This window comes from Budorcas taxicolor, chromosome 8, assembly GCF_023091745.1.
Source record: "Budorcas taxicolor isolate Tak-1 chromosome 8, Takin1.1, whole genome shotgun sequence".
Lineage (NCBI taxonomy): Eukaryota > Metazoa > Chordata > Mammalia > Artiodactyla > Bovidae > Budorcas > Budorcas taxicolor.
In genome coordinates this window covers 98,269,855-98,281,874 of record NC_068917.1, presented here as the reverse complement: position 1 = coordinate 98,281,874, position 12,020 = coordinate 98,269,855, and positions in this window count along the sequence as shown.

Here is a 12,020-nt window from a genome sequence, read left to right as displayed (position 1 = left end):
CTTCAAACCCACCCAGATACTGTATATAATTGAGATTAATGTTTGGTCTTCTTGGGAGAAGAGAGAGATAAGTGGGCAGAAAAGTGGAGATTTTTTTTTCCTCCTGAAGCTTGGATTCAGTTTAGTTCAGTTCAGTCGCTCAGTCATGTCCGACTCCTTGTGACCCCATGGACTGCAGCATGCCAGGCCTCCCTGTCCATCACCAACTCACAGAGCTTGCTCAAACTCATGTTCATCGAGTTGGTGATGCCATCCAACTATCTCATCCTCTGTCATCCCCTTCTCCTCCTGCTTTCCAGTCTTTCCCAGCATCAGGATCTTTTCCAATGAGTCAGTTCTTCACATCAGGTGGCCAAAGTATTGGAGTTTCAGCTTCAGCATCAGTCCTTCCAATGAATATTCAGGACTGATTTCCTTTAGGATGGACTGGTTGGATCTCCTTACAGTCCAAGGGACTCTCAAGAGTCTTCTCCAACACCAGAGTTCAAAAGCATTAATTCTTTGGTGCTCAGCTTTCTTTATGGTCCAAAAAGGTAGGATTACTTCCCTTTTATAGATGAGGAGTTTAGTAACTGGTTCAAGCTCAGCGGAGTAGCAGAGCCTGTGTCCAACCTAGGTCTGATTTTTTTGGCTCTGCAGAACCAGTGTCTGTGGCATTTGAAAAGAGAACGTGTAGTCAAGTGGAGAAAAAAATGTGGCATATTAGAAGCTTCTTTAAAAAGTCTAGAGGGCACAGGAGTTCTTAAGGGACTAGAGAGTACCAGGACAAATGAAATTTATGGGACATGTGACTGAACATGCCATGAAAATACTGGGCTTGCCAGATTTCAGTTCTTTCTGAGAAGAGTTTAGATCAAGAAAACAAGCTGAGATTGGCTAATTGTTACCCAGATTTCTGACCCTGCTGAAATGTCTCTCGTGTAATTCTCCCTGGGTTTCAACCTACCATGCTCATGTTTCTTTCTTTTAATAATTTAAAAAATATGGAAATGATAGTTTGACTATAAAAACAATCCATGTTCATTGTAACAAACAATAAAATAATTTATAGAGAATATTTAAAAAAAATTATCCATAATCCCCCAACTCAGGAGATACCACAGTGAATTTGTCAGTACACATCCTCCCGGATTTCAAAACTGCATCTTTGTTTCCAAGTGTAACATCATGTCCTTTCTCTCACTTGTTAATATATTCCAAATCTGGTATAAAGGAGGAAAGTCTTGAACAATGTAACTCCAGGAAGATTATGAATCAGATCTACCTTGAAAAGCCTTTTTTCCCTTTTTCTCTGTCACCTGTCAGGTCCAGGGTAGCCTCCAGGGGTATCCTGAGAGTCAATAATGAAGGCTCCAGACTTGTTGAGAAGTTGGAAAACAATTGAATAGAGAAGAGATGCCAACTCTGAAATCTCCAGGCCTGTGGACTCTGTTTCATTTAAAATATAGGACTTGAAACCCGCTTTAAAGTTTTGATTATTCTTTCGGCCTCCATGGGTATTCTCAATGCACTAAAGTTAGAGTCAGCAAGCTTTTTCTGTTAAGGGCCAGATAGTAAAATATTTTAGGCCTTCTGGATAATACTTTCTTTCTACTCAACTCTGCCACATTAGCAGAAAAACAGCCATAGATATGTAAATCACAGGCATGACAGTATTCTTATAAAACTTTATTTATAAAAATAAATGGGAAGCTGGATTTGGCTGGAGGACTATAGTTTACTAATCCTTGCCTAGCTAAGGAAGAACATTTAAAAAGAAATTATAGCATTTCTCTCCATCACCAAAGACAGGAGCACTGGGCGTACATACACACACACACACACAGACATTCAGTACATTTACTCACACATTTCAGTTTTTAAAATTGTGGTAAGTATACATAAGATTTACCATTTAAATGAGTTTTAAGTGTACAGTTCAACTGTATTAAGTATATTCACATTATTGTGCAACCATCATTACCATTTATCTTCAGAACTTTTTTTGTTTTGCAAAACTGAAAGTCTGGACCCAGAGTTAAATAATAACTCACCACCCTTTACCCTCAGTCCCTGGCAACTAACATTTTACTCTCTGTCTTTGTGAATCTGACTACTGTGGGTCTCTCATATGAGCAGAATTTCACATTATTTGTCCTTTTTTGACTAGCTCATTTCACTTGGAAACCCTACTTGGGAAAGTACAGTCGTAGAACAAACAAAATTGAAACAGGCCACATTGCGACCCACAGTGAAAGGGAAGCTCCTGGTTAACTCCCTCACAGTAAATGATCTGAGTTTGTCTTTTTTTTTTCACCCTGATTAACTTGGCAGGCTAAACTAGTATATGTATCAGTGGATGATTGATATTTACAAATAGTCCCCTTTGCTGGACATTTAGGTTATTCCCAATGTTTTGCTGTTACAAACAGTGCTTCAATAAGCATCTTTGTACATAATCCTTTTCTGCACATCAAATCACTTTTTAGTGATGGCTGAGTGATTGTATCTTCAGCAGTAGTTTTGTTGTGACCGTGGATTGTTTGACTCCAAAAAAGTTGTGGATCCAAGATGACTACTGCTAAAAACATTGCTTGACTGGTCTTCAAGAGGACTGGCAAGAGCTAGACAAGACATCCAGACTTCAGCCCTACAGGTTTCTTCTCAGGGCAGAGATCAAGGTTGGTGGTAGAGGACAGGAAATCAGGAAGGACATTAGAGCAAGACTGGCCAGGAAGAAAGGCCCTGGACTTAAGCCCAAGCTGGTAAATTGAGCCTGTTTATTGTGGATTCCATTGAGGGCGAAGGAGAAGTGGGGATAGAATTCTCTGAAGAGTAGTTATATAAGCCAGAGGGACTTCCCTTAGCTTAACGGATCTTGGTCTGTTGGATTTACAGGAACCTTGGAGGAAGAAAGTAATCACATGGTTCTATTCCATACTGTGAAACTGGCTGTGTTAGAACTATTCAGCCATATCCAATTGTCTCCACTTGCTAGGCATATGGAAGGATATGTTTTCTCATCTCTTGCAAGTCATCAGGGCCATGTGACTAGTTCTAGCCAGTGGACCACAAACAGAAGTACTGTGTCATTTCCAGGATGAGATGGTGAAAAACTCAAGCTCTAGCCTCCCACCATCTTAGAATACCTGAAGATGTTTTGCTGTGATGGTGACATTACAATATAGAATCTCTTTTAACTTGGGTCCTTGGCTGATTTTGTGGAGTACTCATTCCCATGCATTGTGATGAGAAATAAATTTCAAGTTGCTGAATTTTTAGCACTGTTGCCTATTCTGTTCTGACTGTCCCTGTGCAAGCTCTAAGGGCAGAGTTGGAACCTAACTCTAAGTCTCTGTAACCTTAAAACCTGTATTAGTATTCTTAAATCACGCAAGTCTCTGGTCGGTGTGATTTTGGGAACACAGTGGTTTTCAGGCTAGGACACCAGATCTTGGATCTAGGAATATGACTAATCCTGAAACTCGTAAGACTGAGAGAAGGAGAACACAGGCTACTGATCATACCTCCTGCTCCTATTAGAAGTAGGAACTGATTTGGGATGCTGACCCCACGAGCAGAGACATCAGTAGATTCAATGTTAGACAGATGAGTAAAGCAAAGAGAGGAAAAATGAGAGGAGGATGTGAGTTGGTGATGCTCCTTGTTACCGCTGAAATCCAGTAATCTCATTTCCAGAATGACAATGCAGATTCATTTAAATTTACCTCAAACTTCCATCCTAGCTTACATTGCTATATGTGGGTAGTCAAGGCATCAGAAGTCACAGATATCTTAGTGCCGAAGCGTTGTTAATCTGGTACAGTTACAGCTCACTGAGAATTAGCTTTCTTTTGGATTTAGTCACCTTGTCTTTAGATGCTGCAGTCTCAACATCAAATGATCCCTCCCAGGCTTAGGCTTCAGGTGGGTCCTCCTGGGTGATAGGTCCCTGAATGTGAAATCTATGGAGAGCTTCTCAGTTCTGCTTGGGTCCATCAGGCCAAATTCACTGACAGTTTTAGTCTCTCCTAAGCTCCTAGGGACTAGAAAAAGGAAGAATGTTATGGAGGATTTCCCTTTATTTTCTCTTTCATATGAGAGCTTGGGATACAACCCAGAACTCCAGGAGGAGACACAGTGGACTATCAGGGTCCCCGACGGGAAAGAAGAAACACAAAAATCATTTTGTTTTGAAAGTTCCATTTTATCACCTCAACCATAGGCATGATATCTACCTTATAAGATTGCAGCGAAGATTAGGTGACATACCCTTAGAATAGTGCCTGGCAGGCAATGGGAGCTAGATAAGTATTCATTCTCTTTCTTTCTACTATAGCCTCAAACCATTTTTTTTTTTTCCTTTGGTGTGTGTGTGTGTTCAGATATTGTAATCAAAGTGTACTAAACAGGACCATCTCATCCCTGAGCAATGCACCATCAAAAGATCAACACCTACAGGATTATACAAGCCATTGACACGAGTTTCTAGAATGTATGACCCCATCAAACATAATCTGTCTGTGGGGCTTCATCTCTGAATTGAGTTCTTTTGGTTGCAACATATTAAGACTCAGTCAGGTTAGTCCAAGAAATGTCTGTGGGGCAAAGAGGAAACAATCTCATGGAAATCCAAGAACAACAGGCAAAACAAGCCAGCCTACATGGCACTGGAGGTGGACAGTGGACCAGTGCCTCTAAGGATCTCAGCAGCAGACTTTAAGGATCTTCTGGTACTCTTTCCTGGAAAATCCCATGGACAGAGGAGCCTGGTAGGCTGTAGTCCATGGGGGTGCCAAGAGTTGGGCTCAACTGGGCGACTTCACTTTCACTTTTCAGTTTCATGCATTGGAGAAGGAAATGGCAACCCACTCCAGGGTTCTTGCCTGGAGAATCCCAGGGATGGGGGAGCCTGGTGGGAGGCCATCTATGGGGTCGCACAGAGTCAGACATGACTTAAGTGACTTAGCAGCAGCAGCAGCAGCAGCAGCTAAAGTGTTCCCCTGAGAAATGCCACACATATTGTCTCTTAGATCTGCTTCTTGTACCTGCCCATTTCTCTCCTTGCTAAAAACTGACTTCTCTGTATACTCTGTGTCTTTTCTTTATTTTTGCTCTTTTTGCTTGGTTTTTGCTGTCTTCTGACTTGGTTCATTTATCACTAATTGTAGCATCTCCAGCTTCTCTCAAACGTGTGACCCTCAGTTTTCTGTATACTGCCCAATATATTGGCCATATTTCTCAACTTAAATTCTTAAGGATTTAAATATATTCTATATTTAATTCCATCAAGAGTAGAATTGAGTTGGTCCAGTCTTCCCTATATGGCAGATCTTTCTCCTGGGCCACATAATAAGCTTCTGTCTGCCTTGGGGTTAGGTGTTCATGCTAGTATGGCAGGAGAGAGGATTTGAAGGTTTGAAGGAGGCCAGGTGGCTGCATGGTGGAATTTAGGATTTAGCTGCCTAGATTTGAGGACTGCAGAAAGACAGTTTCCTGTAGAAATGGCTATGATTATGGCAGACATACTTGATTGGCATGTATAATACAGATTCATTGAATTTTGAATTTTTCATTATCCAGTTTAGAGATAGTCTTATCAAAATCCTGTAGTTTACATATGAGGACCAGACACTCAAAGAGGTACAGTGATTTGCCCAGTATTACATTCTAAGTAGTAGAGTAGAAATTAGAATTTGATTCAGTGTGTTTTCTAGTATATTAAGTATAAATATTAAAAAGAAAATTCTTAATGACCTAGTACGTGTGAGGCACCGGAACAAACCGAAGGAAGATCCTTGCCCTTGGGGGCTTATATTCTAGACGGGGAAGAAAGATAGTAAATCCAGTCATGAAAAACAAGTAAATTATATAGTGTGTTAGAAAGTGACATGTGTTATAGCAAAAAGAGAGTTAGGAGGATTAGGAATGCTGGGGGTGGAGAGCGATAATTTAAAATGGGGAGTTCAAGCTTTACTGTTACCCGAAACTAACACAACATTGTAAGTCAGCTCTGTGTGTGCTGGTCACTCAGTTGCGTCCTACTCTTTGCAACCCCATGGCCTGTAGCCCGCCAGGCTCCTCTGTCCATGGGATTCTCCAGGCAAGAATACTGGAGTGGGTTGCTAGTCCCTTCTCCAGGGGATCTTCCTGACCCAGGGATTGAACTCAGGTTTTCTACATTGTGGGCAGATTCTTTACCATCTGTGCGACCAGGGAATAAAAATTTTAAAAAGTAAGGAGCTCAGTATAGGCCTCAATCGGATCATAAGAGAGAGCAAGTTCCTGAGAAATAAGGCTATGTGTATTCCTTCCTCTTCCCCTGGCCTAATGCCTTGACTGTACTGAATATGGAGTAACTGTTTATTGAATGGATCAATTGTAGAAATGCCCTGAAGGTTAAGGAGGACAATAAAAGTCTCTAAGTTTATATTCTCTTTTGGTATCTTCCTGAGTCACTTCATTTCATCAGCACGCTTCATGAAGCCCCCTCATTACCTTATGAGTCATTGCAGCAATGTGCCCTTTCAGTACTCCTGGGACTCTTAGACTCATGAAATGCCTTGTAAGCGCTCTAAGTACAAAGTTGTGGAGAAAGATTTAATTAACAGAGAAAACACAACCTAAGCATCAAATACAACACAACTCTAAGTCTCACAAACTCCCGTTCCCCTAGAGGCACTGGAACAGTGGGGAGGGTTTTTGTCAGTGGTGTGCTGGTAAATGTCTGACAACCAGCTCTCTAGGGCTGGGAGGAGATTATGATTTGTAGGCTTGCCCATTTCTGTGGTGTAAATACTCTATGGTTGGTTTAAAGTTAGAAACTGATATCACTGAACATGGGCTCGGGAAAAGAGGAACAGTAGTAGAGTATGGTATCATATTTCTTTTGTACGGAAGCATGGATGTAAGGCACCTTAAGAGCACATCTAAATACAGTAAAATAATTAGAAAGTGATGAGTTTGAGTTTTATTATTATTGCATTTAAAATAATTTACTCAACTGAAAGTTCACATAATTTTAAATAATGTTTAACAACTGGTTAGCAAAAGTTCTGGAAACTTAACGATTGGCTCTTGTGAGAAGATACATGGCAGCCCCAGTGTACCATTGATCCTGGGTCCTTTTGCATGCCATTTTCTTGACGAGGATCAGCTCATTCCTTGAATTCTTGGGGATCAAGTGTAAAGACAGCTCCATTGCTTCCTTGTCACCGCACTGCTCACATCTTCCCATGGCTGCCATCTGTGCGTTCTGCCACATGACAGAAGTAAGCAGAGTTTTGTAAAGTCTTAGGAAAGTGTCCTTTTTCTAGGTCAGAGCCACCTGGATTGGGCACATGCTTTTATTCTTCAGTGGACTTTGATGTCTTCCATCCCCATATTCTTCACTTCACCCTGCTCATGCCCCCTCTTCTGTGTTCCACTGCTGAGCTCTGGGCTGTCAGATTCCAGCTGTTCAGCAGGCATTTGTGGAGTGCACATTGTGTGCTCACTCCCCTCCTTCCTGTGTTACTGGGTGTCAGGCTCTGGGCTCTGATCCCGTTCTCTCATGAGGTCCTTACAGTAACCCAACTAGACAGGTCTTGGATGCGTGTGTGCTCAGTTGTGTTCGACTCTTTGTGGCCCCATGGACTGTAGCTTGCCTGGCTCCACTGTCCATGAAATTTCCCAGGCAAGAAGACTGGAGTGGGTTGTCATTTCCTACTCCAGGGGATCTTCCTGACCCATGGATCAAACCCAAGTGTCTTGCATCTTCTGCATTGGCAGGTGGATTCTTTACCACCAGCACCACTTGGGAAGTGGTAAGATGGGTCTTAGTAGTTTGATATTGCAGATGAGGGCAGTGTGGCCTAGAGGGAGGAAGTGACTTGCTCATAGTCCAGAAGTCACATCTTCAGTGAGACATTGTCTTTGACATGGAATATGCAAACAAACACCTGTCACCCCTGGCTGTGGCTGGTTGTGGACTCATTTTGCTCAATTTATGGGGACTCAGATGTCTTTTCTGGTGTGCTTTACTACAGAATCCCAGCAGGGGGACATTTGGGAGGAAGGATAGAGCTATATTTGGGGTCAGGTCTGCTTTCTGGGAATGTCCATTACCCCATCACATTCACTCACACTCGTGGCTGCCAGAGCTGGCTTCTGGCTTCTGGCTGCTGAAGAGGAAAAGCCACAGGGAGGCCAGCTCGGCTCGTTCCAGGGCCGGCATTGATAGTAGGCCGGGTGCCGTCCAACTGAGCAGCAGATGTGTCCTCTGGCAGCTTTCTTGAGGGGAAGCCAGTTTTAGCTACAGAGCAAATGTTGAAGACCAAGCAAGAAGAGGAGGTGAGGGTTGTAGGGCCATAAAGATTAATTTCCCAGAAAACCTGCATTCAAGTCAAAGTGCTCCTACTTATTAGCTTTGTAGCCTTGAGCTTAAAACTCTGCGAAGTTTCCTCTTCTGTAGAATGGAGGGGAAGGGTGAAGTATGATAGAGGCTGCCATCTGCTTGTAAGGTGTAGGGCTCTCTACATGTGAGGTGCTGCACTCAGCACAAGCTCATTACTGTACAAGGCGGCCCAGGGCCAGACTCATGGTCAGTATGCAACAAATGCCAGCTATTAGTCTATTAATCCTTATAACCATCCTGTGATTAATAACAACAGAAAGAATGATTGTTGCTAGCATTTCCCGTGTACTTTCTATGTAGCCAGCCATTGTTTTAACTTATTAACTTATTTAACTTTCCCGACTATCCCATGAGATTGATTCTATTTTTAACTCCATTTGGCAAATGAGAAAAATTGGAACACAGTTAAGTTGAATACATTGCCAAGGACACATAGCTAGAAAGTGACATGCGTGCTTTTATTGCCCTCACTTTACAAAGTTGGTCACTGTGGCACAGAGGGGTTGCGTGGCATGCTGAAGGTCAGAGTCAGCGGAACTCTTTTCTGTGTTGCTGGGCAGGTGAAATGACATGATGGAATGAAGACTGTCTTTTTGAACTGTTGTTCTGTCTGCTTCAGGCAGGGGTGAATAAACTCCACCTGTTCTGTTTTTTCTGGTAGAGGTATAGCAGCTGGCCTGAGACACTGGGGCCTTTAGGAAGTCCTGTTTGGACTTGGGGGATTATATAGGTGGGTGCTGAAAGCCAGTTGGGTATGTAGGCCCTGAACTTTCCATCCCCTTGGGACAGCCCAGGAGTCACAGCTTTATCTGACTTCAGAGCTGCTGCCAGCTGGAAGCCTCCAGAAGGGAGCTGACTGACAGCTGGCCACGATCACATGCAGCTAGGTTACCAGCAGTCACCCTGTGGGTCTCTTCTAACCACAGTGACCATCTCCAGAGCCAGGACAGCAGGCAGCTGGGCAGAGGGAGGAAGACCTGAGGCCCAGTGGGGTGGAGATAATCGGGGTGTCAGGGAGACTCTCTTAGCTCTCTCTTCTTGCTGGTGCTCCCCACATACCCCCTCTGTCACCTGGGAACCTTCCTCTTCCCAGGTGCCCACTTCCCAGGATGGAGTGGGGACAACAGTTAGGTTTTTGTGGAGGGGTCCCAGAACCCCAGAACTGAGATGCTCTTTGAGAGCAGGTTGGTGCCACATGCCTCTAGGACTGTCTCCTTAATACATTGAGAGCCTTCTGGGCAGGAGCAGCTCAGGGTCCCCTTTTGCTGAGTCAGCACAGGGCCAGGGATGGTGTTGGGGACAGTCATGTTTCCTGAGGGAAGGCCTCTTGCGATTATTGGGTTGGAACTTGATGTTGTAGGTGGAGGTGGTGGTGGCAGTGGCAGCATGGTGTGTGTGTGTGTATGTGTGTGTATGTGTGTGTGAGAGTGTGTGTGTGTGTGTGTGTGTGTGTGTGTGTGAGGAGTTTTAGGGGAAGGGGAACAGAGCCAACCTATTCTGGAAAGGGGCAATGGTGCCAGTCTGGTTGTCCTATTTAGCAAACGTGTATACTGTTGGTGTGGCAGGAAGGCTTTGGATACAGCTGAACGTGGCCTTGACTGCTCGCTCCCTCTCGTATGGTGTGGATGAGATGGTGGTCATGCACACCCTTTCTCTGAGCCTCTTCATCCCTAAAGGAAAGGCATCTGTCCTTGGTGTGTGGACTGTCCTGGGTAGGAAAGGTGAGAGCCTTCCTGTCTGTCCCACTGGGAGTATCTTTAACCAAATGAGGGAGCAAGGAGGCAGGGGAACAAGGATACTGGTTCAGTGTCTCTCTGTTGGGACTGGCATTTGCTGCTCCTTAATCCTCTCTGCCTGGAAATCCCCAAGGGCAGCAGGAAAGTTTCTGCCAGGAGATGAGGTACAGAAGAGGCCCAGCTTCCTAAAGTGGAGTCCTCACCAAACTCTGCTGGAGGTTTGAGCTGTTCTCTTACTAAAGGGCATATAAAGTTCTGCAAAGAGCACCAGATTGGAGGATGAGATTTGGGATTCTGGCTATGTCATCTGTCGAATTGCACCAGGGGATGGGGACAAGTTTCACTGTTCAGGCGTCTGAAGGAAGTTCTACCTGGATGCTTCCTTGTTACCCCACCTTTGTGTCTCTAACTGTTACTTGTCCTCCTCCCATAATGCCCTCTTTGAGACTCCCTTTTGTCTCCTCCTCCAGACACTCTTCCTTCTCCCTGCATGACAGTCCCCAGACCTTGTCTCTCATATCTTGAAGACTCTGTGCTGCAGGCTGCAGCTGGATGTGAATAGACGCTTCCTCGGCCCAGGCTCCTGAAAAAGCCAAGGGAGAAGCTTGGGTGGGTGACAGGCTAGGCTTCCTGAGGATGGGCTCAGTGGGAGGATGAGAACTAGACTTCAACTATCAGTAATGACCAAGCCCTCTTTCTTCCTGAATAATCTTAAGGCAAATGTCTGTATAAGAATTATTATCTTATGAAGATCATACAGTCCAGTTATAACATGAAATTCCTCTAATTAAAGTGATTTGATCCTAGGTATGAAATATTAATCTTGACATTATTGTGCTAGTTATATATTCTTCTCCTCCCCGGGCCTATTTTCACTGCAAAGGGACTGTGAGTCAATGAGGATGGATTGAAACTTCCAGAAAACCTGTTTCGTTGTGACCCCTAGATCCTCCCTGAGAGGAACTGGTAGTGGGTAGAGATACTGTTCATATAGCTGCCACAAATAGTTCCCTTCAACCCCATGCCACACACCCCCTTACAGGATTTTATGCTTTACAGAATCACTATCATATGCATTATGTGAAATCCTTAAAACACAAGTCTAGGGTAAGTAGTCCCCTCCATTACCAAGTTATAGAAAATCTATGACTCAGAGGGGTGACTGAGCTCCCTGTGGTTACACAGATATTAAGCAACTCAGAGTTTCTTAAGTTGCCTTCTATGCCCCCTTCCCTCTGCTCAGCTGCTTCAGCCTACACTCTTTGTTGGGGAGGCCACACCTCACCCACCACCAGCAAGGAAAGAAAGTTCTCAAAAGATACCCAGATGCAGCTGGTGCAGAGCTGGCAGGAATGGGAGAGGGGAGCAAATGTCCTCTAGGCTGGGAGTCCAAGTCATCATGGGCACGGGAAAACTGGAGGGAATCAATCTAACAGCTGCCTTCAAACCTGTGTGGCTGTTTCTGTGCCCCACTTCCCAGTGGTTGGCCGTACCATCCACCAGCTGCCCCGCTGCAAACCTGCTGTGATTCTGATCCTGGAATCCTCACATCCTTTTGACTTTCTGCCCAATCAGCACCAGTCTGTCCTGTCTACATCTTCCCTGGCTCTCCTGCAGTCCCCTCATCTCCATCTCCATGGCTAGCACTCTGGCACCGTGTCTCCCTTCCCCAGTCCATGGGCACTCTGCCTGCGGGCTCTCTCCCCTCCTCCCAACTATGTATCCTCAATGAGATCCTTGCAGTGAATTTTAGAAAGAAAGAAAAAAAAAAGGCAAATCTATTTGTGTTATCCTTCACTCACTGGCTCGACATTGCTCTCTGAATGCAATGAAAGCCCATTAGCTGGAGCATTAAATTTCTTACGTTGGCCCCTGCTTACTTCTCTAGTTTCACCTCCCCATGTGCATGT